This window comes from Pongo pygmaeus, chromosome 10 (assembly GCF_028885625.2).
Source record: "Pongo pygmaeus isolate AG05252 chromosome 10, NHGRI_mPonPyg2-v2.0_pri, whole genome shotgun sequence".
Taxonomy (NCBI): Eukaryota; Metazoa; Chordata; class Mammalia; order Primates; family Hominidae; genus Pongo; species Pongo pygmaeus.
The window spans coordinates 103901960-103928612 of NC_072383.2; the positions used below are offsets into that span (position 1 = coordinate 103901960).

Below are 26653 nucleotides of genomic sequence, written 5' to 3' on the forward strand. Positions count from 1 at the left end.
TATGCACTTAACCCAGCTACTTCTAATGTTAATCTTGCATGACCACAGTACATTTGTCAGAAGAAATTAAACATAGGTACAATGTGATAAACTACAGCCTTTAATTAGATTCCATCAGTTTTTCTACTAATGTCCTTTTTGTTTGTTTCAGGATCAAATCCAAGATTGCATTGCATTCTGTTGCACTTAATCATCCTGTCTCCTTATTCTCCATTTGTTTCCTTAGTCTCCCCTTCCTGGTACTTTCTTCGTCTTTCCTTGTTTTTCATGACCTTGACACTTTTTTAGCCTACTGATTAGATATTTTGTAGTGCATTTAATTTGAATTTGTCTGTTCTCTTATGATTGGACTGGGGTTGTAGATTTTTAGGAATAGATATTAGCTGGGTGTGGTGGCACACATCTATAGTCCCAGCTACTCAGGAGGCTGAGGTGGGAGGATTGCGTGAGCCCAGGAGTTTGAGGCTGCAGTGAGCTATGATTGCACCACTGCACTCCATCCTGGGCCACAGAACAAGACCCTGTCTCTGGAACAAAGATTGTTGGGAAGAGGACCACAGAGGTAAAGTGGCCCCCTCATTAGAGCATATCATTGTATCTCATGATCTCAACATGACTTATTACTGCTGATATTGACCTTCATCACTTGACTAGGTGATATCTGGCAGCTTTCTCTTTGATAAAGTTTCAAGTTTTTTCTTTCTTTCTCTCTCTTTTTTTTTTTTTTATTTTGGAGATGGTCTTGCTGTGTTGCCCAGGCTGGAGTGCAGTGGCACAATCACAGCTCACTGCAGCCTCAAACTCTTTGACTTAGGTGATCCTCTTGCCTCAGCCTTCTGAGTAGCTGGGACTAGAGGTGCATGTCACCACGCCCAGCTAATTAAAATTTTTTTTTTGTAGAGGTGGGGTTTCGCTCTGTTGCCCAGGCTATTCTTGAACTCCTGGCCTCAAACAATCCTCCTGCCTTGGCCTCCCAAAGTGCTGGGATTATAGGCGTGAGCTACAGCACCTGGCCTCTAGTTTTCCGTTTTCATCCCCTGCTCCTTATAAGTGATAAATGAACCACTAAGTTGAGACCACACTCAAGGACAGGGGAATTAAGCTTCACCTCCTGGAGAAAAGAGTATCAAGGAATTTTTGGACTCTTTTAAAGGCACCACGGTAATTAATAAGTAATTTGGAGAAGATAGTTTGAGACTCTGCAAATACCCTGTTTCTCCTTAGAGTTTTGCCCACTAATTTTCAGGTTCATCCTTGGCTGTTGTCTGCAGCATCTGTTATGTGGCATAAAAATGTGACTTTCTATTTCCCTCGTTCCTCTACTTGTATTATTTGGAATTCTTCTCTAAGGAACATTTGTCCCTTTTTCCCCCATTTACTTATTTATTCAGTCATTTATTTGCATCAGTATGGGCTTTTGGATATTTATTTTGTCCTTTAGGTTATACTCCAATACTCTTGCTATTTCGTTGCTCAAATTATTCCAGCTTTGGCCTCTGGGAGCTTTTTCAGGTTGGCTCTGACATGCTCCATCCCGCCCCCCACCTCCACCCCCTCCACCTTGGTTGATTTTTAGTAACAAACAGGCCTCTAAAATAAAAATCCAATTCAAAAGTTTGTTTGAAACACATTCCTAAAACTTCATCACATTTCATCATAACTGAACAGTAATTTCCATATTGTGATAAGTCTTGGCATTTTCCTTCAACTAGACATTCTTTAAATTTAGAACCTTGTGATTCTTACCTGCCACCCACTTAACCTATATCTTAAAGCTAATGACTGTAATTTTTAATAAGTACTGCAAGAAACTTGAGTGAAGAACTCAGAGAAGAATAAATAACATTAAAACATTTCAGAAGAAAAGTGAGAGATGGGTAAAGCCTTAAAAATGCCTGATATTTAAGAGTTGATGCCTTTTCAAACAATATATGGTTTCTTTGCAAAATTATTATTGAAAAATACAATGGAGAGATGAGTTTCTGAGATTTTCTGATTGATAAGATTGTCTGAATAAAGAAGGTTTTCTTAAGAAACCTTCTAAGCTAAAAGGCACTCATTGTTAGACTCAGTTAAAGAAGACAGCTATAATTTAGTTTTGGAGAAACTGCTTGGAACTCTGGAATGTAGAAAACTCTGGTTTTGACACAGACAGCTGACTTCTGGGGTGCTATTGAAGAATGCTGGCCTGTTGGAAAGTGATCTGGACTAGGCTCTGGGGAGAGAGGCAAAATGATAGAAGGCACTAAGTAAATACAATGGGGAGTTGCCTTTCTAGTTTTTTGAATTGTTAAAAGAGTTTGAAGAGGAAGAGAAAACAGGCTTAGTCTAGCAAATGGGAGCTAGTGTATCTGTACTGTATCCATGCCCAAGGGTGGGAAGAATTTCTGGTGTGGAAAAGTTATGTAAGGAACTCATTCCCAGGAAGATAGTTTGCATTTACTTATTTACATATACTTGATGCACCTGATCAATTCAAGCAGTACAGAAGGATGAGGTGCTTCTCATAGATTTTGTCCCAGTACCCAATTCTGATTTTCAGTTGCTTCTCAACCATCACTAGTTGAGTTCTTGCTGTGCCCCTGATGGGCAATGGTTACTGGGGTACAGCTGAAAGACCCAATCCATGCACTCAAGGCTCTTCAGATGAGTGGTGGATACCCTGGGTAGCCTGTAAGGAACATCTAGAACAGTGGCCGGGGCTGGTAGAGATTACTTTGGGACCACAGAGCAGGGACGCCTCAGTCAGAATGGTGGACGAAGGAAGACTTCCCAGAGGGCAGTCCCTGATGCAGAGCCATAGGGAGGGTGTGAGTTTGCCAGCATACGTCAAGGAAGAAAGCAGCTTCAGGCTGAGAACCGCAGGTGCAGAGACACCTGGAACGCCCTTGGCATAACTTGGGAACTGCTAGGAGTTGAGCCCGGCTGGGTGGGAGGTGATGGTAATGGGATGGGAGAGGTAGGCAAGGTGAGCTTGCGTGGAGCCTGGAGGGTCACCTTTAACTTCTGAAGCCTGGGAGAAGCCAATGGGGAATGAAGCTGTCATGGAGCTCAGGTGCTTAAGGGCCGTCTTGACTGGTCTTAGTTTCCCCTCCAGTGCCTGGTTTGTGGGTCTCTCTCTCTAGTAGGCATGATAAATACTTGCAGTACTTTCCATGTTTTATGAAGGTGTAGCTTTCCCATTTAATCTATAATATACAAACTACTTGGAGTTTTCAGGTGCATCATGTCGGGGTAGACGTAGCCAGGCAATGAGTGTGTCAGGAACATTCCATTAGGGCAGGGCCATGCCTATCCCAGCACCAGGTATAATCACCAGCTGCTTAGTTTAGGTTTGTGACAATGTTGGGGTTATCCTGTTGCTTCACGTATTTCTTCCATTTTTTTTTTTTTTTTTGAGACGGAGTCTCATTCTGTTGCCTAGGCTGGAGTGCAATGGCGTGATCTCAGCTCACTGCAACCTCCACCTCCTGGGTTCAAGCAATCCTCCCACCTCAGCCTCCCAAGTAGCTAGGATTACAGGCGTGCACCACCATGCCCAGCTAATTTTTTTATTTTTATTTTTAGTAGAGATGGGATTTCACCATGTTGGCCAGGCTGGTCTCGAACTGACCTCAAGCAATCCACCCACCTTGGCTTCCCAAGTAGCTGGGATCATAGGTGTATGCCACCGTTCTCGGCTTCTTATGTCTTTTTTTATTCCATTAAGACAAATTTCTGGCTGGGTGTGGTGGCTCATGTCTATAATCCCAGCACTTCGGGAGGCTGAGGCGGGCAGATCACGAGGTCAGGAGTTCGAGACCAGCCTGGCTAACATGGCAAAACCCTGTCTCTACTAAAAATACAAAAATTAGCCAGGTGTGGTGGCATGTGCCTGTAGTCCCAGCTACTCGGGAGGCTGAGGCAGGAGAATCACTTGAACCCGGGAGGCGGGGGTTGCAGTGAGCCGAGACTGTGCCATTGCACTCCAGCCTGGGTGACAGAGTGAGACTCCATCTCAAAAAAAAAAAAAAGACAAATTTCTTTTTCCATTAGTGGAGTCTCTGACACTTAGATAAAGTAGCACTCAATTATATAATTTGCTTATTCTCCAAATATTTAATATTAAAGTACTGCAGACTCCTTAGAAGGCAGGGGCTTTGTATATTCTTTTTTATTCTTGTAGTCAAGCCTCAGGGACCCACCATGAAGAAAATGCCTTGTATTTGTGTAAAAGTGAAATAATTTGTGACTTTCTCCCCAGACACAGACCTTTTGGGCATCTACAGTGTCATTTCTCTTAAGAGCAGCAGTATCTTTGGAATTATTTTTAGGGCCTTTGGGAAGTTAGTTGGCTTTTCCATACCTCAGAAATTTTCAGTCAATGGGATAAAATGAATTCTAATTCTCTTCTAAGATGGTTAGCAGAATTCATTTATTCATATCTTTCACCAACGATTTTCCCTGAGTATCTGTTATATGCCTGGCATTGTTTTAGGGATTTGAGATGCAACAGTGAACAAATCAGAAAAAAGTTCCTGTCATCCTGGGGTTATGCTCTACAGAGGGAAGGCACATTAAATGAATAAATAATATACACATAATTGTTACAGTAATACCAGAGAAGAGGAAATAGCCAGTTGGGAAGGTGGGCATTGCAATTTTCATCTTAAACAGAATGATCAGGGAATTACTCCCTGGAAAGATGACCTGTGAAGGCAAAGACCTGAAGGAGAAGTAGCCACCCCTGCAGGTATCCAGCAGAAGACGTTAAGGACAGGTTAAAATGCCTTATGCAAGAGTGTGTCTGGCTTATTTGCAGAAGAGCCAAGAATTCGGTGTGGCTGGGCAAAGATTGCAAATGGGAGAGTAATAGGAGAGGTAAAAGGGCTGCTGGGAGGGGGATTTGGAGGAAGATCTGATCTCTTGTAGACCATCAGGTGTATTTCCCAGGTGACTTTCACCTTGGGAAATCATCCAGCTCTTGAGTGGTTTGGAGCAGAGGAGTCATGTGATCTAAGCTCAAACCAAGTTTGTCAGGTGTCAGGTGAGGATGGGAGCAGGAAGATCACTTGGGAGGCTGTTAGAATAGGAAGGAGGACAAGACTTTGAAACAGGGTGACAGTATTGGAAGTGGTCAGATTCTGGATAGATTTTGAAGATCGAGTGGACAGAATTTGTTGATGTGTTAGCTATGGGGTGCAAGAGTGGAAAAAGAAGGAGTAATCCAAAGATTTTGGCTGAACCGCTAGGAGAATAAGGTTGCCATTTGCTGAGATGGTGAAGACTGTGGGAGGAGTAGGTATGGGCGGTAATCAGGTGATTTGGACACATTAAGTTTGAGATGCATCTTTGACTTTAAAGGGGAAGCATAGAATAGGAAGGCAAGATACCAGGAGAGAGGTCAGAGCTGAGGTATCATTTTTTGGTGTGCATGCATGGGTGTGTATTTGGCTATCAATTAGGTAAAGAATATTTGCAGCCATAGGGCTGCTGGGACCTCCAGCAGAGTGAGTAGACAGAGAAGAGTTTGAAGGGCTAGTCCTGGCCACTCAGTGTTTAGAGTCTGAAAGCGCTGAAGTAGCTAGAAAAAGAGAGACAGAGAAAACCAGGAGAGTCTGGTGTCCTCGACAGCACACGCAAAGAGTGCTGAATGAGGTATTTAGCAAATGGGGAGAATAATCATACTCTCACGAGCACAGATTCCCACAGAAATGGAGCCAATGGGAGCAGAGAAGAGAGTCTGGGGATACTAATTTTGTATTTGGCAGATAGTCTATTAACAGAAACCCTCTCCTATTTAGGTCTGTTATAATTGTTGGCTTAGGTATATTTTTATAACTGATGTAGGTTCTGTTTGGAGCAAAGAATGAAATCTATAACCTGAACTTCCTAGTTCCCTCCCTAAAGGTGGTATTTGTTGTGAGGGAGTGATATAAAGAGGTTGTATCCTTTAGGAACAAATTATTGTCTGTCTATATAATAGCTTTAGTGCAGTTACAGTCATAAAACATGTCAATTGAGAGAGTGGAAGTGACAAGCAGAACATGCCTTATGAATATCAGAGCTTTAATATACCCACAATAGCCAGAGGAGGACTGGGACAGGAATGGATAGATGGATGGAACAGAAGAGGAAACACATACATATACTATAAGTATAAATTTTGCATACGATTATGTCATACATTGGAATGTAAAGAAAGTTATTTTTTTAAATGGTGCTGGAAATAGTTAAATAGTTACATGGAGAAATGCCACATATTACGTACTATCCTATAAATATAATTGAGTGGATTTGAACATAACATAAACGATAAAACCATAAAACTGAAGAAAATATTGGTGAATGGTTCTGTCTGACCTGAGATTGGGAAACAGATTTATGTGAATGGCACATGAGGCTGAATTTATAAAGTAAAATATTGCTAGACCTGATGATGGAAAAACATGAGAACATCTGTGTATGTGTATATGCCTGGAAACATATAAAAGGCAAATGGCTGGGAAACAAGGGAACATTTGTGACAGACAAAGAGGTAATGTGCTTTGTAAAGAGCTCTTAGATGAAGGGCCTAGGAGAATTACTAACAGAGGAACCAGAAAGACAGTTTGTAAAAGGAATATAAATGGCCATGAGTCATAGGAGGGAATTGAGTCTCATTAAAGTCAAATGATTGGGAATAAAAAATGAGAGACAGTTTTCACCCATCAAATGAAACTACCCACCGCCCTCCTGTGGCTGTCAGCTGGACTGCGGGGGCTGCTGGTCCATGAGGACTTCTGTCCTTGGTCACTGTGACCGACATGATTCCTTGATGATTTCCACACCCACGTGCAGGAACCACGCAGTGCCCTGGCCTCCCAGCTCTTTGACCTTTCCCTTCTCCAGTGAACTTGTTCTCCACCCAGCCCCTGACATCTGCTCCCATACTGACACCCAGCTTTATTATCCATAACTACAGCTTCTCTCAAGGGCAGTTTCTAAGATCCCTCCGGCCGCTATCTCCTCTCTTTCCATCTCTGACTCCAACCATCTTTTGGCCTCAGGGGCCACTCATTGCTGTTTTCACTGCTAGCCTTTCCTGTCCCTGCTTCCTCAGCTTAAACACCAAGGTCACTCAGTGTCATCCCTCCTTTGCCTTCCTCTGTTTTTGTTGTAATCACTTGCCTGACTACAACCCTGGTTGAAGCCATGTCCCTGCATGCATGTGCCCTGGTGATATGGCTGCATAGACAACCACACGGACAGGGACTTCCAGTGGGTCCGTAATGCTGCCGGGGCACCACCCTCTATTTCCCGAGCCCATTCATTCTTTCTTTCCTTAGATGACGATTTCCTATCTTCTAGCTTTTCCTCAAACCTCCAACACATCTTCTCATCCTCACTCTCAGCTGTCACCCTTGCTTCCTATCTCACTAACAATGTAGAAACAATGTAGAAACAATCGAGCTTCCCCCACGATGGGTACCATTTCTCCCCCTTTCCCACATTGCATCCCATCCTCTTGCACCCAACCAAGCACTTTGCCCCAACAATTCTCCAACAATTCTCAAATCAGTTCTTCCCCCCTACAGGATTATTTCCATCATCATACAAACATTATTTTATTTCTCCCATCCTAAAAAAAGAACCGTCTCTCGACCAAATACCCCTTTCTCTCCTTCCCTTGGCATCAGAGCTCCTAATAAGATTAGTCTATAATCACTGGCTCCACTTTCTCTCTTGAACCTACTCCAGTCAGGTCTTTGCTCCTCTCATTCCACTAAGACTGGTTCTCATGGGCACCAGTGGCCTCCTTGTTGCTAACTTAATGGTCAATTCTTAGTTTTCATCTTAATCCTGATGCCTCCAGCCTCCCTGAGACTTCTCCACTTGGCTTCTGGGTCACCGCATTCTCCTGATTGTTTTCTTGCCTCTCTGTCTGCTCATCCTCAGTATCCTTCGCTGATTCCTTCTGGCATCCAAACCTCTGAACACAGGCGTGCCCACAGCCTTCATCTTTGGACAGATCCTCTTTTCTGTCCATTCTATGTGCTGTTAATTCCTGTGTGCCCTCAGCCTTGACCTCTCCCTAAGCTTCAGTCCTCTATCCAACTGTCTAGTTGGTGTCTCTACTAGGATGTCTTAAACCGTATCTCATATTAATAAGCTCATATCTGAGGTCTTGATCTCCACCCCCTACCCCTGTTCTGTTTTGTTCCTTTGCTGACTTCTCCAACTTAATAAATGGCAACTTCATTCTCCAAGCTGCTCAGGCCAAAAAGCTGGGACTCACCCTGACTCTTTCTTAGCTTTCCCCCATCCCTGAATCAGCAAATCCTGTAGGTGCATGCGCCACTTTCATGTCTCTAGATTTCAATCTCTTCTCACCATCCCCATCACGTCTATTCCATTGCCACCATCATCTCCATCCTAGACTACGGCACTAGCCGCCTTCGTTCCTCAGCCCACCTCAGCCTGTTCTGAACACAGCAGCGAGAGGGATCTTGTTAAATTCCAAGTCAAATCCTACAGTGCTCCCCTTCTCTTCCAGGGAAAGTTGAAGTCCACACGGTCCTCCATAACACATCTATCTCCTCCTCCCCTTCTGATTTCGGTTACCCCTCTGACCTCACTTACACACATTACTCTTCTTCTCTCTCCCTTTCTTCGGCCACACTGATTTTGCTTTACCTCGAACTTGCCAACCAGGCTCTCATTTCACACCTTCTCGCTTGACGATCCCTCGTGTCTGCAATCTTGTCCTCCAGATATTTGCACGCCATCTCCCTATTTAGCACTTTACTCAAATATCTCCCCAGTAAGCCCTTCTCTGCCTATCCCATCTAAAATTCATGTCCCTTTCACCCAACACTTCCAGTTGTTGCTGGATTTATTTTTCTCATTAGCATTTACAATGAACATGCTGCATACTTTACTGATTTCCCTTATTTACTGACAGCCTCTTGCACAAGAATGGAAACTCCAGGAAGCAGGAATTCCTTCTCTCTTGCTCACTGCTGTATCTCGGCACCCAGCCCAGAGCCTGACACCTAGTAAATGCCTAATAAGTATTTTTTTGAGTGACAAGATATTAAATATGATAATTCGCAGCCTTGGCATGAATGTGGCCAAATGGTCACTCTCATCTTTGCTTGGAAGGTTCAATTACGAAAACCTTTTTAGACAGCAGTTTGGCAATTTGAATCAAGAACATTTAAGGCCAGGTGCGTTGGCTCATGCATGTAATCCCAGCACTGAGAGGCCGAGGCGGGCAGATCACTTGAGCTCAGGAATTTGAGACCAGCCTGGGCAACATGGGAAAACCTGGTCTCTACAAAAAATACAAAAAGTAGCCTGGTGTGGTGGCTCTCATCTGTAGTTCCAGCTATTCAGGAGGCTGAGGTGGGAGGACTGCTTGAGCCCGGGAGGTCAAGGCTGCAGTGAGCCATGCTCGCATCACTACACTCCAGCCTGGGTGACCCTGTCTCAAGAAAAGTATATATATGTGTGTGTGTGTGTGTGTGTGTGTGTGTGTGTGTATAAAATGAGATGTAGAGACTTACAAAAGGAATGTTCATCAAAGCTGCTTATAGTAAAGGGGAGTTGGAAGCCATATAGTGTCCAACAATAAAGGACTGCTTAAAAATTATGAATCAACTATACAAGGGAATATTGTAGAGTCATCAAAATTATACTTTTGAAGGATGTGTAATTTAATGGGAAAATGTGCATTGTCTATTTCAGAAAACGAAGATATGACATTTTGTATAGAATTATCCCAGATATATATGAATGTGTGTATATATGTGTACACACGTACATATATATGTATACACATGTACATATATATGTATACACATGTACATATATATGTATACACATGCACATATATACACACAAATATAATAGTGTATCTATAAGAGAGACGGGAAATTCTGGCTTTCTGTTTGTGATGAAATGCGAATTCCTTATGTATTTTTCCAAAATGTTTAAAATGAGACTTTTGTAATCAGAAGTATATAAGCCCCCTTCCTTCAAAGAAAATGATTATTCTACTGCCTGCCTTGGCTGTATTCTTACTTGGGGGCAGGGTGGGTGGCGTGAACAGGGAGAGCTAATGTCTCCTTCTTTCTGACTCATTCCACAGTCAATCCTTTTTCTTATTACTTTCCAAAGGCATGAGGACCTTCTATGTTCCGAAACCATTGTCCAGAGTATTTCTTCTGGACTATTTTCCACTTCCCTCCATCTGCCCGGCCAGCTGTTCTGCATTTGTAAAAGCTGGTTTCTGATGTCATCTCTAGGCAGGACCGCTCCCTTCCTCTCCTGCACTCCTATACTTCGTGGCATATCTGCCCCAAGATAACACTTGTCACTGTTTTCCAAATTCAGTTTTATTCATTTGCTTCACATGTGCACTGAGCCCACTGACTTCTTTCCCTGTCTGTTGCCAGCACTGGAGACCAAGCCTGCACCCTTTGGCCCAGATCATCTCATTTACCTTTTAACACAGAATCAGGGTGAGTGGAGAGTGGGAGAGTGGTGTGGTGGGTCTTTGCCTCTCGCTGTTCAGTGAACTTCATGCCTGTCCTCCTGATCCCCAGTGCTAACACAGGGTCAGGCTCGCGGGGGTGAACAACCACCATTTATCTCGGGCGTGTTGGGGGAAGCCCTTTCATTTACTTGACAGTCAATTTGACGTGCGTGGTCATTTTTAATCCTCTACACTTTCAGGTAATAGGAAAATAATTTGAATCAAGTTCTTCCTTCACCATTGGCGTAAAATCGGTGATTAAACTTTTAATATTTAACGTCTTAAAAAAAAATATCCCGGGCTAGCGTCATGCCTAAATAATGCATGCATCTACTTCCCCCTGGTGGACTCATCTTCTAATAGCAGCTTGGTTTTTCCCCCTTTATTATTGGCAGGAGTAATCCATCTCTCACTTTCCTTAACACAGATATTCATGGATTGCAGGATTCAGCAGTGTCTTCATAATAGCAGGAAGTTTATGTTCTGGCTTAGCCACTTACTAGCTGTGTAACTTGGGCAATTTACTTAACTTCTCTGCGTCTCGGTTTCTTAACCTGTAAAATGGAGACAGTATCAATAATAAAATATTAAAAACGAATACATATCAAGTGCTTACTACATGGCATGTATTAACTCATTAAATTTCTACAAAAATCCTGTTACATAAGATTTAAAATGTCCTGGCCGGGCGCGGTGGCTCACGCCTGTAATCCTAGCACTTTGGGAGGCCGAGGCAGGCGGATCACAAGGTCAGGAGATCGAGACCATCCTGGCTAACACGGTGAAACCCCGTCTCTACTAAAAAATAGAAAAAATTAGCCGGACGTGGTGGCGGACGCCTGTAGTCCCAGCTAATCGGGAGGCTGAGGCAGGAGAATGGCGTGAACCCGGGAGGCGGAGCTTGCAGTGAGCCGAGATTGCGCCACTGCACTCCAGCCTGGGCGACAGAGCAAGACTCTGTCTCAAAAAAAAAAAAAAAAAAAGATTTAAAATTTCCTGTGAAATGGGAACATATAGCCTGAGCAACATGGCGAAACCCCATCTCCAAAAAATACAAAAACATTAGCCGGGCATGGTGGCTCATGCCTGTAGTCCCAGCTATTTGGGAGGCTGAGATGGGAGTCCAGGGAGGTCGAGGCTGCAGCGAGCTGTGGTGGTGCCACTGCACTCCAGCCTGCTGGACAGAGTGAGACCCTGTCTCAGAAAATAAATAAATAAATGAATAAATAAAATAAAATGGAAACAAATATTCTTTCCATTTTACAAATACGGGAATCAAGAACTGGAGAAAAATAGTTCCTACTTCTTAGAGAAGTGTGAGAATCACATGAATTAATGCAGGGAGGATGGTTAGAGAGTGCCTGGCACATAGCAAGTGTCTCCTAACATCATCGTCATTGTTAGTGTTACGGGATTGGTTCTGTGATGAAGACATTGCCATGGGCCATGTGGATCCTTGTTTACACTTGAGCTACTCTCATTTTCAACAGGCATCAATCACTTGCATGACAAAATATACACTATATCAAACAATGAGCTATGCTTATGTATTCATAGTTTTCTAAACACTTCTTAAGTCAGGGCATAAGTCTTCATTTCTCCAGAGGCTAATGGAAGGTCAGCCCATTTCACTCTTGAGTGTACTGGGGAGATCCTGGGAGAGGGGAAGGAAGAGTGAATGGGCAGATTGAGTATTTATATTAGGATGCAGCTGTCTGGAGGTAAACGGGGTCCCCATATATTTTCCCCACATTTTCCCAGGTCTGAGCATGAGCAGTGGGGATGGAGGAACTGGGCTGGCACCCACAGCTATCCATGTAGCTTGTTAAGCTGCTCATTTCCTCATGCATCTATGCCCTGAGCCCCTAAGTGTCTTGCACTGTTTGAAGTGCTGGCCTCTTGCTCAGCGCTTCCATATGAAGTCCATCATGCTGCTGATGCCAACAGAAATGAAAGAATCAGGGACACAGATGAAGATGAGAACACGACCAATGTGTGGATTTTCTTGTAGACAAATTCTTTACATTTGCTATGGTCTGAATGCTTGTGTGCTCCCCGCCACCCTAATTCGTGTGTTGAAATCCTAACCACCAACTCAATGGTATTCAGAGGTGGGGCCTTTGGGAAGTGATTAGGTCATAGGGACTCAGGCCCTTAGGAAAGAGGCCTGAGGGAGCTTGGTCATCCCTTCTACCAAGTGAGGACACAGCAAGAAGTTGTCCTCTGTGAACCCGGAAGGGGGCCCTCACCAGACATTGAATCTGCCAGTGCCTTGATCTTGAACTTCTCAGGCTCCAGGACTGTGAGAAATATGTTTTTTTGTTGTTTATAAGCCACCCAGTCTATGATACTGTGTTATAGCAGCCTGCAAGGACTAGGACAACATTGCATTTAAAAAAGTAAAATATAGGTATTGTGTTAAGAAATGCAATAGGCTGGGTGTGGTGGCTCACGCCTGTAATCTCAACACTCTGAGAAGCTGAGGCAGGTGGTTGCCTAGGAATTTGAGACCAGCCTTGGCAACATGGCGAAAAATTAGCCGGGTGTGGTGGTGTGCATCTGTAGTCCCAGCTACCAGGGAGGCTGAAGTGAAAGGATCATCTGAGTCCAGGAGGTTGAGGCTGCAGTGAGCCAAGATTGGACCATTGCACTGCAGCCTGGGTGACAGAGTGAGACCCTCTCTCAAACAAACAAACAAACCCCAAAAAAGCAAAAAAAAAAAAAAAAACAAAAAAAAAACCCAAACAAATAAAAAGAAATGCAATAGTGTGAATATTTTTCAACTCTCACAACTTGATTAAAAGGCTAATCATGCAAAATAAAATATTGAACTAACAAATTAAATTTAAATAATCAAGTCCAATATGAATGGAAATTATTGGGGGTGGGAGGGAGTACATTTTGGGGATATATATATATATATATATATATGTATAATGTATATATATATATTTTTTTTTTAACAAATAGAGCACTAGAAGCCAGTGCATAGAAAGCCGAGGAAATATGAGATAACCTTCTAGGGAATGGCCAGGTCACTGGGTGCTCCATGGAAAGTCAAGCTTGGTGTGGATTCTAATTTGAAGGTGAGTAGTGCAGTGACAGCACAGGCTGCTTCACGGAAAACAGGCAGCTGCCCCCACGTGTCCTTCGCCTAAAAGCACCAGTTCTCTCTAACACTGATGCTGTGGAGGTGCACACAGGGCACAGTGGAGGTTGTCATGTAATTCATTGACATTTACCTTTCTGCTGAGCATAGAATGGAATCTCATCCATGCTCATTTAACTTACTGATGACATTAGAAGCCCCAGATTTATTTATTTATTTCCTTCCTTCCTTCCTTCCTTCCTCCCTCCCTCTTTCTTTCTTCCTTCCTCCCTCCCTCTTCCTTCCTTCCTTCTTTCTCTTTCTTTCTTTCCTTCTCTTTCTTTCTCTCTCTCTCCCTCCCCTTTCCTTCCTTCCTTCCTTCTTTCCTTCCTTCCTCTCTTCCTTCCTTCCTTCCTTTTCTCTTCTCTTCTCTTCTCTCCTCTTCTCTTCTCTTTTTCCCTTTCCTTTTCTTTCCTTCTTTCTTTTTCTTTCTTTCTGACATGGACTCACTTTGTCACCCAGGCTGGAATGCAGTGGCATGATCATAGCCCACTGCAGTCTCCAACTCCTGGATTCAAGTAATCCTCCTGTCTCAGGCTCCCAAGTAGCTGGGACTACAGGCACATGCCACCACACCTGGCTATTTTTATTCTTTTGTAGAGACAAGTTCTCACTATGTTGCCCAGGCTGGTCTTAAACTCCTGGGCTCAAGTGATCTTCCTGTCTCAGCCTCCCAAAGTGCTGGGATTACAGGCGTGAGTCACCACGCACAGCCTAATTGAGTTATTTATTGGTTTTGAGAGCAATGCCCAAAGGCCCAAGAAATGGTAACTCATTCAGTGAAGGCTACAACATGAAATATCAACTTGAAAAAACAGAAAACAAGTTGCTTAATTTCTCCTCCACAACTTGAAAAAGAACAGTGCAAGATGTTGACTTAGAGGAAAATTCATCATGCAAGATTTAGAGGAAAATTCACCAAACATTTATTGAGCACTTACTATTTAGGCCAGGTCTGTGTTAGATCCTTCCTATATAGTATCTCATTTAATCCTTAAAGCCACAGAGAAATTAAAACTATAGAGATTATTATACAATAACAAGGTTAACCCTCTAGGCAACAGCTTGGGATTTTCCATGTATGCCTGTTTACTGCTAGAGAATTTAATTTGGAGACAAAATGATTTTAATGCCCTCGCACCTATAGGAATACTTTCCTTTCTCTTCCTTCTGTTGGAATGTGAAGAGGCCCAAGAAAATATTACTCTTCCTTGCCAAGTTCTGAACGAGTTGAGAAATAGGACAAAAGAGTAAGGCAAATGGAAAAGCAAGATGTCACTTTTGTTGCTGATAAAGCTGATTTTTGGAGATTGTGCCTTTTTTTTTCTGTGAGTAAGCAGATTTCCTACTACCGAACCCCAGAGTTAGAAATACCCAGCCACCAGCAGTGTGGGGCCACCCTGGGCCTCTGCACACACAGGACTGTCCCCGGAAGACCCTCAGTGTGTGTGTGTGGTGGTAGGGTATGGGGAGGAGAATGTGTATTTCCTGCAGGCAGTGAGCTCCCAAGGAGAAAGGGAGGAAAAGGGGCTGGGTTATCCTGGTGCAGTTAGCACCGGCTTGTGCATATCTCTTCTCAGCTCCAGGTTCAGCGACCTTACCTTCTCAGCTACCTTGTCGGTAGCTTGGTATCAGCCCTGCTGAAATGGGTATCTTTACACTACAGAAGTTATCAAATGCTGCAAATTAAAACTTTTGCCCCAGAGAACCAGTTGTTGAACATTTACCTGCACACCACCGACTTCTTCCAAAATTTCCAACCAGAGATCTTTCTTCTTCCTCAGCAAAAAAGTGAATGAGAGGGATGGAAAAAGGGTGGAGCTGGAGCTGAGAAGAAGAGTTAGCATTGCCACGGTCTTCCTCCAGGTGAAGTACAGTTACATCTTTATTGGTGATTCTCAAGACCAAGGCCATGAAAAAGACTCCTCCAGCCAGGGTTCTGTTCTCTGTTTCCCTTTACAGCAAAACTCCTCAAAGGGTTGCCTACACTGTCTGTTTGTTTTTTTTTTTTTTTTGACAGAGTCTCTCTCTGTTGCCCAGGCTGGGGTGCAGTGGTGCCATCTTGGTTCACTGCAACCTCTGCCTCCCGGGTTCAAGCAATTCTCCTGCCTCAGCCTCCTGAGCAGCTGGGATTACAGGTGCGCGCCACCATGCCCAGCTAATTTTTTTTGTATTTTTAGTAGAGACAGGGTTTCACCATGTTGGTCAGGCTGGTCTTGAACTCCTGACCTCGTGATCTGCCTGCCTCAGCTTCCCAAAGTGCTTGGATTATAGGCATGAGCCACTGTGCCCGGCCCACCTTCTGTTTTTAAATGTTTTCTTTGAGTCAGACCATTAATGGGATAAGGGTGATGAAGCTGCTTACCCTACTGGGAAGCACTGGGAAGTTGCAGGCTCAGGATGCATGTGTGATCCCTTTGTGACAAGGATGCACACTCCTTTCGGAGAAGCATGAAGAAGTGGAGACCATCGTCCACTGACCACTACCACCCATGGTCCTTGAATTCTGCATGCTCATCACACTGTTGAGGAAGATGGCTATGGGGTTCCCCAAAGCTTTACCTTCCAGGGACATTTTGTTTCCAGACATCACAGTGATAGTGCAGAGGCTGGATTTACGCACATAAGAACATGCACTGTCAGAGCCTGATCCTCTATTTTTAGCTGTATTCTCTTGACTTCAGATCCAATCATGCCAGAAAATTCATCCTTGATTTTCATTTCCTTGAGTGTTTGGCTGCCTCAGACCACTCCTGATACTGATTACTGTAACAGGGCTCTTGTTGAAACAGCAGAATCCACTTTAACTAATTTTAGTAGAAAATGCATGTATGAAAGGATATTAGAAAGTGCAAGAATCTCGGGGGTGAGGGAGAAGGAAGGCAGAGAGTGTCAGGTTCTGAGGCTATTTCAGCCAGAAGCAAGACCCAACCCATCCCACAGGGGTGCCCCAGTGAAGACCCCACTGTTGCTGCTGCTGCCGCCGTGCTCAGCACAGACCCTGCTTTTCCCACTCATGATTCTGGGATTGCACAGCTGAGGCTCTGCCATCTGCACCAGTGCCCCACTCCTTCTAGCACCCCTATCCTCACTTTGTGTGCTTGGAATACATGCATCTATTTGATGGAGTCTATGTCACATGGCTGACTCCAGCTGCAAGGGTGGCTGCCAGGTGGAGTTTTGGCCCTCTCCCCTGGAGAGGAGGGAGGGACTCATAATGCTGTACTTTCTCCAGTATAAGAGAGATGGTCCCAACACGACACATGTCCACCGCCCTTTCCAAATCCCACTTCTCACCACTTGGCCTTTCCCTCCACAGTGCTTCAGTCATTGTGAGTGGCTTGGAGGCTATGCGATTTCTTGTCACCAAGCCTTTAAACAATCCGCTCTCTTTGCCTGGGTTGCTCGGCTCACCCCACTACGGCAGAGGCATCCTCAGGCTCAGCTGACACCTTTTCCGGGAGGCCTGCCCTGGCCCCACAGAAGCCAAGATGGAATCATCACAGAGACATGCATGGACTCTCTTGGAGCCCCAGAAGCAAAGTGCTCCCCCTCTGCAGGAACTCCCCAACGGGTCTCCTGCCCATTCTTTTTTGCTCTTCCTTCAGGCCCTGGTGCTGGTTGCTGTTATTTCCATTTTTTCTTGTTCATGCCTCAGTGAAGAAGAATCACTTTTATTTATTTATTTAGAGACAGGGTCTCATTCTGTTGCCCAGCTGGAGTGCAGTGGCATGATCATAGCTCACTGCAGCCTCAAACTCCCAGGCTCAAGCAATCCTCCCGCCTCAGCCTACCGAGTAGCTGGGACCACAGGCGTGCACCACCATGCCCAGCTAATTTTTAAATTTTTGTGCAGATGGGGTCTCACCATGTTGCCCAGGCTGGTCTCAAACTCCTGGACTCAAGTCATCCTTCTCCCTTGGCCTCTCAAAGTGCTGGTATTACAGGTGCAAGCCCCAGTGCCCGGCCAGAAAAATCAGTTTTAAAAACAATGTAGAGGCCAAGTGCAGTGGCTCACACCTGTAATCCCAGCACTTTGGGAGGCTGAGGCAGAAGGATCGAGTGGGCCCAGGAATTCAAGACCAGCCTGGTGGCAATATAGTGAGACCCTGTCTCTACAAAAATGTAAAACTTAGCTGGGCATTGTGGTGTGCACCTGTGGTCCCAGCTACTCAGGAGGCTGAGGTGGGAGGATTGCTTAAGCCTGGGAGTTCCAGGCTGCAGTGAGCTATGATCTAGCGACTGCACTCCAGTATGGGCGACAGAGTGAGACCTTGTCTCTAAAAACAACAATGATAACAACAAACAATCTGGAATTTTATGTGACAGCAACACACACCTGTTCCAGCTTCAAAGGCTTTGGTGAAGAGTCAAATTGTTTCTCAGGAGTGTATCAAGTACTCAGCACAATAGCACCATATTAGGCCGTTCTTTGCGTTGCTCTAAAGAAGTAGCTGAGACTAGGTAATTTTTAAAGAAAAGAGGTTTAATTGTCCCTTGGTTCTGCAGGCTCTACTAGGATGGCTCCTGCACCTGCTTCTGGCGTGACCTCAGAGAGCTTACAACCATGGCGAAAGACAAGGTGGGAGCAGGTCACATGATGAGAGCAGAAGCAAGAAAGAGGGTAGAGAGGTGTCACACACTTTTAAAGTACCAGATCTCGCCAGAGCTCAGTCACTATCATGAGGAGATGGCACCAAGCCATTCACGAGGTATCTGCCCCCATGACCCAAAGACCTCCCAGCAGGCCCCACCTCAAACATTGGACATTACACTTCAACATGAAATTTGGAGGAGATAAGCATCCACATCGTATCAAGCACTTAGATCTTTATAGCTGGAAATCCACGAGGCTATGGCCTGTGTGTGGGAGTGGGGGTTGTGGGGTGGGCAATTAGGCAATGGAAAAGTGGTGGGATAGGGGAGAGAGGGAGAGGGAGATGGAGAGGGAAGGAAGCCAGGCTCTGCTGAGATGCTACGGGCAGGAGTAGCTCCCGATGTTGGAGCTCAGCTTGGAAGGCCTCTAGGGCTGCTCTGTTTACTATGCTGAGCTGCTGTGAATTCTCCTAACATCTGCAAAATTTCACCATATGACACTCCTATCTCCTTGATCCCACTCATACAGAACCATTTATTTCATAGTCTTTTTCACTAAGCACAGAGATATCCTTTGATGTTTATTAACACTGCCATGTTTCAAAAGAGGAAACTGAGATACAGGAGAGCAATGCATTTGCCTCAAGGCCTCTCATCCATTGGCAGGTTCAGCCCTCACCTTTACTGAACATCTACAAAGAGTCAGGCCGTAAGGACGGGTAGGTTGTGCGGTGGGTCTTGAACCCAGGTCTGTACAACTTCAAAGCCTTTCCACTATAGCAAGGCAGCATACAGCAGAGCTCTAACTGGCAAAGGAGTGGTTAATAACACAAAGAAGGAGAGAGAAGAGGAAATGAGAAGGAAGAAGAGAAAAAAGGAGAGATGAGAGAAATGAGCTAATTATGGTGCAGTTGAGAGGTTGCAGATTGGTGGCATTCATGTCAAATACAGCTGCTGGGGTTTTTGGAGATAAAGAAACAAAGGTCCTTTCTTACTCTCCCAGTTGGAACCAGTGTAGAGACAGATGTGGGAATCAGACAGGTGGAGATTAAAATGTCACATCTTAAGAAGGGAAAGTGAAAACCATTCTATTGATTTGAATAGCCCCTAAATCATGTCTGCTAGAACCTCAGAATGTGACCTTATTTGGAAATAGGGTCTTTGCAGATGTAATCGGTTAAGACAAGGTCATTCTGGATTAGGGTGGGCCCTAATGCAATGACTAGTGTTGGGAAGACAGACACAGAGACACACAGAGAGAACAGCTGGTTAAGACAGAGGCAGAGACTGGAGTGGTGCAGCTGCAAGCTTAGGGATGTCAAGGATTGCCAGAGTCACTGGAAGCTGGAGTTGATGAGGAAGGATCTTCCCCAGCACCTTCAGAGGGAGCATAAGCCTGCTGGGACCTCAATTGTGGACTTTTAGGCTCCAGAACTGTGGGAGAATGAATTTCTGTTGTTTTAAGTCACCCATTTTGTGGTACTTTGTTACAGTAGCCACAGAAAAGTAATGCACCAGCCAGGCAGTTTGGAGAACATGGTTTTCTGTTTGCAAGGAAGTGGGTTTGTGGGTGCCTCATCCCTAAATAGACAGACTTTCCCTTCCAGGGAAGCAGAGGCCATGCACCCTCCATCGGCAGGCTGCCTCTCGAGGAGGAAGGAGATAAGTTGAGCATGCCCAGTTCTTTCTCCAAAACTCACCAATCAGAGGCAGAAGATGAGAAGTAAGGGTAGTCTAGCTAAAGTTCCTCCCATGGCAAGCATGGGGAGTGGGAAATAAGAGTTTCTGTCTAACGGTGGGCTGTAGATGCCTATTTTTAACTTGTGCTACATATATATTTTATATATATATGTAAAACATATATTATATATTTATATAATGCATGTTTATGTATTATATAAATATATATGTTATATATTATATAATATATAATATATAACATATAAATATACGTTATATATTTATAACATATATAAAATATAAATATATGTTATATATTTATATAATATGTTATATATATGATATATTTATATAATATGTTATATATGATATATTTATATAATATGTTATATATGTTATATATTTATATAATATATGTTATATATGTTATATATTTATATAATATATGTTATATGTTATATATTATATATAACATATATATGTTTATATAATATGTAAACATAAATTATATAAATATATAATAAATAAATACATATTATATATATAAGTATATATACTTATACATCAGTATTGAATCAGTAGTCAACACCTAAAAGTTGGAAGATTCTATATAAAATCCAGATTTCAAGGTTCTCCTATGGAAAAATCTGGCCACACTGGGCTCACATTCCCACAGGGCAGCCTGGTTGTTGCTGCAAAGAGGCTGCCTTCTGCAGATGGGGCTCAAGCTCTCCAGGTTGCCGTTCTCCTACCCCTTTCTACCTCCTGCCACTCCCTACTGTCTACCCTGGTCTGCATCACTCATGTCTATGTCCTCTGGTGTCTTTAGATATTTTGGTTTGGGGCTTACAGAGTAGAGGTTAAGAGCACAGACTCTGGAATCAGCCAAGCCTTCTGTTCAAATCTGATCTATGTCACTTCCTAAATGTGTGGCCTTGGGCAACTTAGCTGAACTCCTTGAGATTCAGTTTCCTCATTTGGAAAATGAGAATAATAATAGAACTACCTTATGGGGCTGTTGCAAGAATTAAATAATGTAATCATGTGAGTCTTTTTGTATATGTGCAAGATACATAATTGATGGGAATTACTGTTATTCTTTGAAAAGCAAAACTGGGCAATGTGAGAGGAAGCCTGGAAGAGAACTAGAGCCTCTGGCCTGATGTACACTTTGTCTGGTTTTAGCACTGCCCTTGGTCTCATTGGTTTTCAGAAAAATATTTTCATAAGCTCACTTCCAAGGAGTCCCCTTTCTGTAGCAAGGAGTCCAATAGCAGTTTCGGGAATTAGGGGTTCAATTAGAGCAGTTTTCCCTCTTCCCCACATTTTGATTCTCTTCTGCAAGGAGGTTGCAGTGAGGCAGGAAACTCTGGATTCCATCCAAATACTTTGATGTCTGGCTTTTAAAATAGCAGCGATCTTAGCTGGCTTCACAGACTTCCTAGTGGCCCTCAACGGACAGCTTCTGCTTTGACTGATCACTTCTCCTGGGAGGCCCAGAATGATGAAAGATGCAGAAGTAACCAATTCACTTCAAATAGCCTACTTCCAGGTAGAGGTGAGAAATGAGATGGAATTGGGAAGGAGGCAGGCTGACAGTAAGGAAAGCTTTTTTATGAAGAACGTATACATTTCTCACTAGGAGAAAGAATGTTCAGTTAGAAGGCCATCAGCCTTTAAAATAGTTGCGAGCTGCAAAACCCAACTCAATCCAGTCCTTTCAAAAAAGTAAATTTTCTGGAAGGACACAGGAGTATTCTGTAGAACCTAAGGACAGCGAGGCCTCCCTAGGGACAAAAATCAGGACCTGGAAAGCATACAAGGTGCAAGGCATCAAGTCTTGGTACAACAGTCCATTGCTGACACAGCAGGTGGCTACCTGATCGTTCAAACACCGTGTATTAAGTAATCAATTTTTTCTTAACTGGTTTGAAATGCCATATTTATAAGATTCTATTTTTTTGTGTGTGTATTCGGGTGGATTTCTGTTAAGATTTTATCCCATCTGTCATTTGTGGTTGTTATGGGTTGAAATATGTCCCCCAAAAGACATATGTTAAAGTCTTGACCCCCAATACTGCAGTAACTGACCTTATTTGAAAATAGGGTCTTTCTAGAGATAATCAAATTAAAGTAAGGTCATTAGGTGGGCTCTAATCCAATATGGCTGGCGTCCTCATAAAAAGGGGAAATTTGGACGCAGAGACAGACATGCACACAGGGAAGACAGCCATATAAAGCCGAGGACTGGGGTGATTCCTGTATAAACCTGGGGACACCAAAGATTGCTGGCCAACCACCAAAAAATAGAAAGGGGCAGAAAAGGATCCTTTTCCTAAAGGCTTCACAGGGCACATAACCCTATCAACACCTTGCTTTCATACTTCTAGCTTCCAGGGCTGTGAGACAATACATTTCTCCCAGCCTGTGGTACTCCAGTAGGGGGGCTCTAGCAAACTAATACAATGCTCCAGTACCAAACTGTTTAATTATAGATTTGTAATATTTCAAAACACCTGGTCATGCCAATCTCAGGGAGGATATTTTTAAGATGAAAAAGATTAGATTCAATGGAAATGCTGAAGATTATAATGTAAACCATCATTTTTAAAATTGATTTTTTTTGAGACTCAGTCTCGCTCTGTCACCCAGGCTGGAGTGCAGTGGTGCCATCACAGCTCACTGCAGCCTTCACCTCCCAGGCTCAAGTGATCCTCCCACCTCAACCTCCAAGTAGCTGGGACTACAGGTACACACCACTATGTCTGGCTAATTTTTAAATTGTTTGTAGAGACAAGATCTCACCATTTTGCCTAGGCTGGTCTCAAACTCCTGGGCTCAAGCAAGCCACCTTGGTCTTCCAAAGTGTTGGGATTATAGGCATGAGCCACCCTACCTGGCCTAATTTTTAATTATTTAGAACACTAATCAAAATATATTCTTGAAATGGGTATATTTTATTGCGTTTTAATTATACCTCAATAAAATTGATTAAAAAGACAATAGAAACAACACAGATTCAAATGTGTTATGTACCAAAATGTAGCAAATGGAAATCACCACCAGTTGGTACTTTATTGTATGTTGCATGGTTTATGTAAACTTTGGACTAGAGCTCTGCATATATTTAAAATTCTGGTGGAAGTCTCATTGACTTATGCAGGTGGGCTGTTACACTAATATTTCAAACAATTTAGGCTAGCACTCATATGCTTGCCTAAAACTGTGCAAGTGAATACATTCTTATATTTGCAGGCCATTCTCAAGCACAACCTGGGTGAGGCTCTGTCGTTGCTTAATGGATCAGCTGTATAGTAACAGCAGAAGATAAAACATGGTGAGTTGTGACAATGCAATGTCATAGACAATTTTTGTATTTAAAGTTGTTGTTGCAGTTCTGACTTTAGTAAGCAGAATGGTTTCAATAGAGCAATGTGGGGCTTACTATATTACCATGCCTATAGGAGCAGTTAAAGCTTCATGAAAGTAATTGAAAGACTAAATTTTGGACTCAACTTTTAAAACAAAATCAATTAGATGGTTTAGAAGTATTTTATGAATATCCAACAGAGACAGAAATGGAGGTTCCTAATAATTAAAAGTGTTCCTGGATGTGTCAAGATATATTTGAAAAGTGTTTTTTAAAATTTAAATTGGCTGCCAACCTTGTTCATCAAATTCCCCTAAGGCAACACAATAATTTAGGAATGGAAGCAATTGTTAGCAATTCATTATTAGACCAAAAATTCTTACTGTTTTCTGACCTCTGGATCCTTTCTTTTATACCAGACTGAAAGATGAGCTATTCAAAATTTCATGTGTGCAATAACTTATGTAAATTAAGTGATTTGAAAAAAAGACATTTTAAAAAGCTTGGCCTAATGGGCATGTACAGATTTCTGCATTTAGCAATGAGAGGATACACGTTCTTTTCAAGCACACATTGGGTATTTACATTTTAAAAAAATCTTGTACTAGGCCATAAGCAAGTCTTAACAGATTGCAAGGAAATCTCTGACAACATAATGTTATGAAGTTAGAAATTACTAACAAAATGGGAAATAAAAAACTTTATATATCTGGAAATATAAAAGTATACTCCTGCAGGTAATGAAGTAGCTCAAATTAGGCTACTTATCTTCTAAGAACAACTAGAAAACCTGTAAAGATATATGAAAAAAATCTGTTTAAAGGCATGAGAGAACTTCAGAGGCAGCCAAGACTTGAGGGGCCAAAATCCTAGAGAAGGGGGAATCACAGAGGTTAGTTGACATTCTATAGCTACTTTCCCCTTCGAGGCATTTGCCCATTACGGGTATGGGGTGAGAACTGAGGCAAAGTGTCTGGACAGAAGGGCTACTAATAAGAGGCAGAATTTTTGGCTGTCTCGCAGGGCTAGAAAGACACAATGTAGAGGTTGAGGGGCCAAAGTCCCAGGGAGAAGGGAGAGGCAGTGAACTGATCCCGTACAAGGTCAATTTCCCTCTCAAGATATTTGCTGATTTCTGAAATGGCTTAAGCCAGGAGGCAAGCAGAAAGTCTCTGAAATACGGAGTGTATATTGTTTGGCAATCTTGTGATGTTGAAGAAGCAAGGACTATAGTTAAGAACCTTTGTGGGGTGGCGGGAGAGGAGCTCTGAATAAACCCCCAGGCTCTCTATTGCAATTTCTGGACCTTATTGCAATTAGTGTCCCTGCTGAATTACATTTTTATCCTTTCCTGTTAGGGATTCTCTGAGCTCTGTGGTAACTCCACACCTGCATTTCTCAGGATCCACCCTTGGATAGGAAATGCCCCAAACTGAGCCAAGGCTGCCTTGGCCTTGGCAAGAAGTCAAAACTCGCCAACCTCATGTTTTCCTTAACTGAACAGTCTTCATTCCAGTTGTAGTAATCTAATTAGCAGCACATGGAACTGTCCCCCTTATTCTACCTCATGTGTCCTATCAGGAGGTACAAAGGTAGTGTAATAAATAAAATCGGCATTCTAACACCTAGCGTATCACTTATGTTACCTTTCGCCTCTTAGAAGTACCATGTGTGCTCTTTGACTGATGTTACTAGCCTAAGAAATCATTACTTTCCCTGGCTGAATTGCCATTTGCAATTATGCCATAATTTAGTAATTAAAATCTATTTGTAAGCTAACCTCTTTTCTGTTTGGCTCTCTGTGATAGCTAGTAGATGGTCCCAATGATCCTTGCCTCCTGATATGCATCTCTTGTGTCAGTGACAACATTGAATGGGGCTGATCTGTGCAAACAGTAGAATATTGTAGAAATGACAGTGAGTTACTCTGGAGGCTAGGTCAGAAAAGACATTGTGGCTCCACCTTGCTCTCTCTTTGAGCATTTTCTCTGGGGAAAGTAGTTGCTATGTTGTGAAGACACTCAAGTAGCTCATTGAGGAGGAACTGACGCCTCCTGAAAACAACGAACAACATGTGCATGAGCCTCCAGAAGCAGACCCACCAGTTCCAGTCAAGCCTTCAGATAAAGGCATCCTTGGCCAACATCTTCACTGCAACTTCATGAGAGAATGAGCTAGAACTACTCAGCTAAGGTGCTCCAGAATTCTGGACCCATAGAAATTGTGTGAGATAATAAATATTTGTTGTTTTAAGCTGTTGAACTTTGGGTTAATTTGTTATGCTGCAATGAATATTATTAATACACTCTCTTATTTTCTTGTTTGAATTCCTGAGTTCTTTCTCCCTTTTTTCTTCGTATGGGTATCAGTGCAATTGAGTTCTTTCCATGGTGCACATTTCTGTGCATTTGTTGAGCACTTTTCTTCCTTTTTTTTTTTTTGCCACTGGCTACTTCAGAGAAGGATTCAGTGATCGAAAGATCCTTCTTTAATACTGGTTCGTTATTTTCCCAAGATGCAGCCTAAGGAGTTTAATTTGCAGTGTTAAACGTGGCCTTGTAGTCTGTCCCTTGGGAGAGCATACCTGATATGGTTTGGCTGTGTCCCCACCAAATCTCATCTTGAATTGTAGTTCCCATCATCTCCACATGTCGTGGGAGGGACCTGGTGGGAGGTAATTGAATCATGGGGCAGTTACTCCCATGCTGCTGTTCTTGTGGTAGTGAATGAGTTCTCAGGAGATCTGATGGTTTCATAAGGGGCTTTCCCCGCTTCACTGGGCTGTCATTCTTCTCCTTCCTGCTGCCATGTGTAGAAGAACATGTTTGCTTCCCCTTCCACCATGATTGTAAGTTTCCTTAGGCCTCCCCAGCCATGCTGAACTGTGAGTCAATTAAACCTCTTTCCTTTATAAATTACCCAGTCTCAGGCAAGTCTTTATCTTTATTAGCAGCATGAGAACAGACTAATACAATACCTGAAGGGGTTTCAGGTGCTGATCTTGCTCAATCATTTGTGAAAGCCACACAATGGAAGCAGTTTATTTTGGTTTAGAGATCAAGGTTGTATTTTCGCTAATTGGTGAGAGGAGTAGTGGGGAGGCTTTGGCTGTCAGGAGTAGATTCTTTTTTGCTGATCCATGGAAAGTGACTTTCCTTTCCTGGCCAGAGCCTTTCAATGGCTTTTTAAATGGTGTGTTTTCAACTAAGGATGTGCGGTTGAGAGTCAAGATGTTGGAGAAGGCTTTTGGCAGACTTGCGGGCACTCTGATAAACTGTCTTTCCTCCAGAATTTTCAGCAGCACTCTGTTGAGTTCATTTCATGAATACCCAGAAATGTTTGCCTAAGTTATTCACTTCTG

At 43.1% G+C, this 26653-nt stretch overlaps 1 long non-coding RNA gene across 1 annotated transcript in view; it reads left to right on the forward strand.

The window, feature by feature from the left end:
- Positions 1-10152: 10152 nt before the first annotated feature.
- The window catches only part of LOC134737617 (uncharacterized), a 117310-nt gene continuing 100809 nt past the window's right edge, over positions 10153-26653 (forward strand). The window contains exons 1-2 of the long non-coding RNA XR_010122692.1: positions 10153-10484; positions 23178-23259. This is a non-coding gene — a long non-coding RNA (uncharacterized LOC134737617). The remainder of the gene's footprint in view (positions 10485-23177; positions 23260-26653) is intronic.